We start from the raw sequence: 8,915 nt of genomic DNA, 5'->3' as shown, positions 1-8,915 counted from the left end.
GGCTGAACATATTCTTCGCTCTAATAAATGCAGCGTAACAAGTAGAAGTATGGTGTGGCCCCTTTAAGATTCTGCATGCTCCCCGTTGAACTGTCTGCATTATATGTGCGACTCGAGCACCGCATGTATGAGTTATTTCTGTTTTTTTGTTGCCCATTTAAAGTTATTTTCTTTATTAAGTTACACTGTGGACGGCATAACATTTGCGACGGACAGTTACACGAGTTTAATGGGGAATAAAGCGGCAGTTGTGAAATGTTTAGTCTTTTATTTCCCCTATTCCATTGTATTTTATTTGTATGTTCTTGTAAAGCGCTTTGAGATGCACCTTTTAAAGGCACTATAAAACAAAGTTTATTATTATTATTATTATTATTATTATTATTATTATTAAATGCATGTTTCGGGGCTTCTCTCGGGAGACTAGCGTAAATTGACCCATAGCAAAGCGCCATCTGCTGTTTTGGAAGTTGCTCAATTGCATTTGTGAGAAAATCAAGCCGAGAGATCTCATAAAAAGGCAAGTGTCTTACAATCGTAACAGACAGGTGTGCGTTTGTATGCACTAGATTTGGTATTTGTTCAAAGGTTACATGCCATTTGTAGGGTGGTTTGTATTTATTTGTGAATGATATGATGTAGGCTCATTTATTTATATTTGTAAAACACAGTACATATATTTGTTACTCTGCGTTTTCGCTCAAACTGACCTTTGTATTTGCACATCACTTTCTGTTTGTTTCAGTCATGTCGGAAATATCGTATTTACGAGCTGAACGCACATGAACACAACCACAATGTCGTAAACACGAGTGGGAAGCTCGGGATTTTCGTTAAGCCCCGATCTGTACGAGTTGAGGGCGTGTCAGTGAGAAAAATGGCTGAATACCACAATACTTATAGGTATTTAGCAGTGACATTGTCAGGCTTTTCTATTTACAACGAAGTAAGCTAATTCCCTGCACAAAATATGATAGCATTATAAGATAACAATATTATATGTAACAATAAAGTTTACAGTGGCTTCATAAATTAAACACATAAAAAAGCAAAACACACCTGATGCACATTCTTTGTTCTTCATTTTCTAGAATTAGAAGTGCTGTATTTTTTGTGTGATTAATTAAGAGAAGATACACCACCATCTTACTACAATGAAAGTGACCTGTGGCCTGTTGCACAAAGCCGGTTTCAGCTGCTACCCAGGTAAGTTCAAGATTAGTTTGAGCAAACTCTGGTTTTTTGGGCTTATGAAGGTGGATTGGTTTTTAGCGGGGTTCATTGCTATGGTAACTTACGCTTCACGGCTAACCTGCTCCGGAGCAGGTTTTATTCTGAGTTAGAGATCACAAACCCAAACTCGACCAGTCAGCTGTGAGTAAATTGACATGTATCTGATGCAATAAAGCCACTCCCCCTGTATCTCGCTCCAAATTAAATCAGTTTATAGTGAAAACATTTTAGAGACAAAATTGGTCAGCATTTGCTGTTTATTATTCATTATATTTATATTAAATAAATTTAAATTATGAATAATTCATGACATATTCATATAATTAGGCCTATTATATTAATTAACAATATTAAACTTTGCTTTTAAATTAAAATATAATACATGCATAATATATAAAGCTTTTAAACAGATTAAGCTTACATTTATTCTTTTGAACTCTTTGTGAAACTATATTAATTATTTGGTCTATCTGATTCACATGCATTGATATAATCAGATATTTTCTTTCAGCTGCCTTCTCAAACTTTCACTGCATCAGTGTTTATTCCTGCTTTGTAAATGCGTTTAATCTCATATTTTTTCATAACGATCTTTTAATCTTCGGAAGAGGCATGAATTGCGCGGCTCACTCGCGAGAAGTGAATCAAACTGACGTTCTCCTTGTTCCGTGTGATTGGCTGTTTGCCGCACGTGTCACACTTTCAGGTGCACGCGCTTTGCAAACTCTGGGTTAAACCTGAGTTGACAGAGAAAGTTTATACCGAGCGTTGTGCAACAGTTGACCGTGATCTAAACCAGGGGCCTGTACCATGATGGTAGTTGAACAAACTCAGGGTTATAGGATTAGTTTCAAGTTGACAAAACCAAACCACTCCAATCCGGCTTTGTTGGTACCATGATGCTGATCATCAACTTTCTCTGTCAACTCAGGCTTTGATCCTGAGTTTGTGGAGCGCGTGCACATGAATGCGTGACATCAGTGGCAAACAGCCAATCACATGCCTTGCAACAGAAAGAAACTGTGATTTACTTCTCGCGAGAGAGCCAGCGTGATTCAAAACTCTTTTGCTGAAGAAATTGAAGAATTTAAACGCATTTACACAAGAAGAAACTTGTCCATGAAGGACAAATAAAAGAAATGATCTTGCTCTATCAGAGCAAGTGAAAATTGTCAAGTGTTTATATAGTTGATTATATATAGCAATAGAGACTCAAACATGTAAGGTTATGTAGTCATTTTTAAAGAGTTATCTGTTGATTCTACAGCTTACATATGATCTGTATATATTAATATTTATTTAAAATAAATGCTTAATAATTGTTAAACTAAAATTGCTTGTGTAAAATGGATTAATAATAATATAGATCATATAATAATTATATAAATCATATATAAATTATAAAATAATTCTATAAATCATTAAAGCAAGACAATTTCATCATTAAATATTTGTTTTTACTATATAGTGACCTTTAATTTGGAGGAAGAGAAACTGGGGGAGGGACTTTATTGCGTTGGATGTGTCAGTGTCACTTTGCTCACATCTGATTGTTCCAATTTCGGTTTGAGATCTCTTACCCAGAACATAACCTGCCCCGGAGCAGGTTAGCTGTGGAGCGTAAGTTACTATGGTGATGAACACCGCTAAAAGCCAAGTCACTTTCATGGTACCTAAAACCCAGGATTGGCACAAACTAATCTGAAACTTAACTGGCTAGCCAGCTAATCCAGCTTTATGGTACAGGCCCCAGGTTGGATTTATCTGAATTTGTCAACTCCAAACCTACTCTGAAACTCAGAGTTTGTTCAACTAGCTTCATGCAACAGGCCACCGAATGCACCTACCGTCGTAAACACGACTTCCCAGGAGGACTTGAATGCACCATGAGACAGCTCTGACGCCATGTGACTGTGACGAATGGAATCAAACTACCGCGAGAGCAATTCGAGAGCAGCCGGCTAATTCATTCTGCGCAGCATCTCAAGAGCGAGAGCAGCTGCACGAGCTCTGATGACGACACGGCTGTTTTACGATTGGCCAGATTCACTGCATGATAACGATCACGCGTTTCGTGTTTGTTCTGAAAACTTCAGTTCCACTAATGCTCACAAATCTGTATTTTTATAACAGTTAAAGCTCTTTTCATGTAGTCGCGATGTTATATTGTGTCATGTTTATCAAAAATAAAACTGATAAAAAAACGTAGACCCCACTACATTGGTATTTAAATAATATATGCTTATAATATATGCTCACTCCAACTTCGCCTCAGCGTCAGGCGCAAGTCAAACGCGTGCGGAAATGATACAGGTGCCGAATGAGCCTCAGCAGAACAACAGTGAACGGCGAACATTATATATAGCTTATGTAAATGTTTCTCAACTGGTGGGTTGCAAGACCGCGCACTTTTCAACCACGCGCAAATACGGCGCGCTGTATATTACTCACTATAAAAAAAAGTGCAAAAGAAACTCCGAGCATGCAACGTAGTTCTGTCGTCTATGTCATGAAATAACCAAAAAGGTGATTAAAACTGCATTAAAACTGTGCATGCATGTATGTAGGCCTATATGATATATATATATATATATATATATATAATATATACAGGGCTGGAAATGGCTGAGATTCACTGGGGGGACTCTAGATGGGAAGATTTTGTTTGTCACCTGTTTGTCACCGGATGTCACTTGTTGGAGTTTGGGTTCCTTGCCGCTGTCGCCTCTGGCTTGCTTAGTTGGGGACACTTGATATTCAACAATGTTTTTGATCTGCCTGCATTGACACCATTGTATGCAAACTACATTAATAACTATTGATTTTTACAAGGGAATGAATCAATACTGAATTTACTTAAGCTGGACAATGACACCATTTTCTTTAAGAGCTGCTGTGCAGCCAAAATTATTTACCTGTCATCACTGTAAAGCTGCTTTGACACAATGTGCAAGCGCTATGACTTGACTTGAAGTATCAAGTTACTTTCAAAAGGTGTCTTACTCTATTTTGTTCACTTCCGTTTGAGATGGGGCGACTGGTTGTCTCCCTCGGTTGCGAGAAGTTTGGGTTTATTTATTTGTTTGTTGCTTAATTTTTGCAAAATGGCCCACACATGCAAAGTTGGTTGATAACACAACTGTTATCAACAGTTGGTTGATAACACACAAAGTGCCATGGGAAGTCAAATTATCTTTACTTAAAATGTTCTTATACTGAACATGTTAATTCTTGGAATACAGACAGGTTTTTCCTAATAGGCATATCTGTCATGTTAGCAAACACATTTTACACATGGGGAAAACCAATATTTAGTCAATAATTCAAGAAGGTCCATACTTTTAAGCTCTTGATTCTAACTTGTACTTGGCCAATGAAAAAGTAGTTCTTGTAATTGTTTAACCATATAGCATTTGTTATAATAAGGATATTTACAGCTAGACTGTTGATGACTCCTCATTGCATGCTTAGGGCAATGTTAACTTTCTCTTTCTTTTTTTAAATCTATTCCTTAAATAGATTATATATTATAAATTCTTCAACAAGTTAGTTAAAATGTAAACAATAAATACAACAGAATGTGATCAATTCTAGTAAAGGTGGTCATGAGAAGTTTAAAAAGCTTGCAGGATCATCATCATGTTTTCCTCTCTTTTTAGTGGCTGTTTTTAGATCATGTTCGACTTTCTCCATAGCGTTTTACTACATTCTCAATAGAATTCAAATGGGTTTCACATTTTATCATAGGAAAGGCTCGCGCAAATCTTATACTTTTGGAGCGCGCTGGTGAACGCGGCTACGGTGATTCGCGAGCGGCGCGTCACTCATACTTATAAAAGCTCCGAACGCGCGATGTATACAATTAATTAACTGCCTGATTCTATGTTTCGGTGTGGTGGTTAGAGTACCGGCAACATGTGAGAAGTGCCGGTACGCAAGACAAAGCGAGTCTATGGTACAGAATTGGGCCCGTGCGTGCTGGCCCACTTCGAGCAGTATGATCGCGTGGGTGTTTGAATCCAGATCGCGATTTTTTTTTTTTTTTTTTTTGATTAATCATGCAATTTTATTGCGCTATGTTTTTGTGCTGACTTCGTTTCGTTTTCGTAGGCTATTGAGTGAATAAATACAGAAATCCATTCATTTCGCTAAAAAAAAAAAAAAAAAAAAAAAAAAAAATAGAACCAATTTGAACTGGAAAGCCGTCCCCCCTCGAAATTCACTCCCCAGACGCCGTCCCCCCGCGTTACCCCCCATTTCCACCCCTGTATATATATATGTTTATATATATAGCCTAATATATATATATATATATAGTGGCGTGCAGTGGTGTTCTGAAATGAGGAGGCACATTTTTTAATTTTTTATTAATCAAATGTAAATTCATGTGCATTACGTTGACACATCTTCCTTGTTAAATGAACATTACATTACATCAAAAAAGAAAAAAACCCAAATACAATTCTATTTTGTAATTTTACATTAACTTGATGAGACTGACTTGGTTTTGATAAATAACATTTATTACAATACATTGTTAGTGTTTTAAGCATTTCTACATTCATTCCAAAATAATAACTAAAGGCTGTAACAATTTAAACAATATATTTTATTTGTGTATTGATGTTTTTCTTTTTAATAGTCAACTTAGGATCATCAGTCATGCTCCGTAAAGACCGTCTGTCACAGACACGAAGATGTATTTTTAATTTTTACCAAGCTGATTGCACTAAAACCCCCCGCAGTCATCATGTTTTCAGTCCATTTCAAGTTTGATTTTGACGTGACATAAAGCGGTAATATCTAACTGGGTGATCTGTTTACTTACTTTTCAATTAGTCTTCCCATTGACGCCATCATTTGTTCATTCAAAGTGACGCGCGGATGGTGCACGTAAACAAGAGGCGGGATTTATCACACAAACCAATCATATCCAATCATAACTAATTACATCCAATCATAGCGCGATGGAGACGTTGCCTCCTCTCACGTGACTTTCCCCCCATTCATTCTCAATTACCCCCACAAAACCCACCGCACGCTATAGGGGCCTAATGGTTTTCTATGAGTGGAAAGTGAGGCATGACTCCTGCAGTAACTTTATCTGCGGGTGTCGCTGTTGGGCAGTGTTCCTTTAGAAATACGAGTGACTTGCGCTCTTTTTAATGTCATAATTTGTAATATTTGTGTTGTTTTATATGTAATATGGATTAATTTCTCATCCTATTTTTTTTTTTATTATTTTTTTTTTGAGGAGGCACTGCCTCCCTTGCCTCCTCAGAGGAAACGCCCCTGATATGTATATATGCGTCACATGTCTCTGGACTAAAATATTCTGCTATGTGAGATCACAATATAAGGCACAAGCTGATATGTAATTTTTTAATGCATAAATAAATGTGAGAATGTGCATTTGTACTACAAGATGCTAATTTTGCATTAACTTATAAAGTACAAACAAAACTGTATCACATTTAAATGCATAAAATAATTAATTTTACATTCTGGGATTTATGTGCTGTTGACTTACGCTTCTACATCAGCAAATGGGAATTCAAAAGAGAACACATTCTTTTTTCTTTGTACTGAGTTTAATTTAGGTATAATAGAACTGTTGCAATTATTTATTTTGACAGTATAGAAAGTTAAACAATTTAGTGTTTACTTTTTTGGTTAGTTTTTGAAACAGACAAACTCAGAATTGTTGAAGTTCATTGATTATACATAAAATTCAATGAAGGTTGAATAATCTTTGAACTACAGTATGTAGTTATCTGCATGTCTCATCCATGGAGATGCAACAATGGAGAACAAGCTATTGGGGATTTTGCAAGTCAAACGCGTGCGGAAATGATACAGGTGCCGAATGAGCCTCAGCAGAACAACAGTGAACGGCGAACATTATATATAGCTTATGTAAATGTTTCTCAACTGGTGGGTTGAATAAAAAAAAAAAAAAGGTCAAATTCACTCAGCATTCCATGATCTAATTCACTATCTCAATTACAATTAAGTACAAATTAACTTTATTCAGTTGTGTTGTAGGCACAGTCCAGTACATTATAGTCAGACTCATTTTTATGTTAAAATAATGAAGATTTCTGTGCCACTCCAGACTGGTTGCTGGCCCCTGCCTGGCCACCCCTATGAAAAAAATCCTGGCTCTGCCACTGTCTGAAACATTTGTGTATTAGTCAAATATTGCATTTATTTCACTTCAGCTGTGATAAAGTAGGCTATGCAAACGCAGCGGAAAGTGTCCGTTTTTTGGCTCCTCCCCGCCTGCACGCGGCTACTCTCGCCGATCGGTTAGCCTACATCCAGCCGCAGCCGATGTATTCTCTTACACATAGACATAATAAATAAAATTTAGTTTATTATGTCTATGCTCTTACAGACGCACACACTCAAATCACATGCGCAGTTGTCATTTCTACCTCGAATTACTGTAAATGCTCTAAGTGACCGTTACACTGCTCAGAAGCAGGCTTATTTCATGTAAATAGGATTAGATGGCATCTTTTTAAGCGGAGGTGATGCTTAAAGTCTGTCCCAGCCACTGCTATACTTCTTACAAGCGTACCCTAATGTGAACCAGGGACAATAAATAATGATTCAAAAATAAATTTGCAAATAATATTATAATGTTGTGCAGTCTATCATAGACACAGCCAGTTTTACTCGTTGAGAGATTCATTCGTGAGGGAATAATTACCTAATCATTTTACTGGGGTTTCACACACATGATGTACAGTCTACTCTATGCCGTGCGTGCATTAATTTGAACAGCGACTGCTATTATGGGAGTTGCTTGATGCAGCACACTGAGATGCAGATAACTTGATCTTGACCCTTAAGGAACTTTAATTAATGCTGTCACGTAAAAAAACTGCTTCAACATTGAAATAAAAATGTAAAGCCTGTACAAATAGAAATCGTGAATATAGCCTGTAAATCATGTAAAAACAAAACAAAACAAACAAACAAACAAAAAAAAAACAGTGCACATTTCATTGATCTATTATAACTTTTATGTCGTTTTGGTTGCTTGGATGTTTTCTTATAAAGGTCCAGTAATTCGTCAAGTTGTTCGTCGGGTGTCTTTTTAATTATGTGATGTCACTACTTTGCTGTCTTGACGCCGAGTATGAGGTCTCTGCGAAACAAAAGTGGGCGTTTCTGAATTTGTGGGTGTTTTCAAACTGGTGGGTGCTTACAGAGCCTCTGGGTGTTTATAAATCACGCAATGAAAATGTTCCCCTTCACCCTACCCACACTCAGACGTGGGTAAATCAGGTAAGGCTCTCAAAACGCCCCTCTGTTTATTGGCCTCGCCCACTGATCTGGTAACTCCTATTACTGTCCTGCAGAGACGTATACTTGTTGACGCCAGCCAGTCGCTGCATTGCTGATCGTGCATCTGCCCTTTTCGAGGAACACAAGAACGCGCTGTAATCTCAGATAATTTAATCCAGATATTTTAATCCAATCCGCAAATTCGTTTGAAGAACCAAATTAGCCAGAGGTACGAAGAATGGACCCCAGAGTTGGACAAGCGGTAGTCCCGCCTCCAAACACACAGAGTTTTCTGATTGGCTAACGCGTGGTCCGCGGTCAAATTTTAGAGACAGAGCGACACACGTCATAATCTGAAAACCACGCCCACCGGGGGGGGGGGGGGG

The sequence above is a fragment of the Ctenopharyngodon idella genome, chromosome 21, assembly GCF_019924925.1.
Source record: "Ctenopharyngodon idella isolate HZGC_01 chromosome 21, HZGC01, whole genome shotgun sequence".
Lineage (NCBI taxonomy): Eukaryota > Metazoa > Chordata > Actinopteri > Cypriniformes > Xenocyprididae > Ctenopharyngodon > Ctenopharyngodon idella.
Note: the sequence above shows the minus strand (reverse complement) of the source record.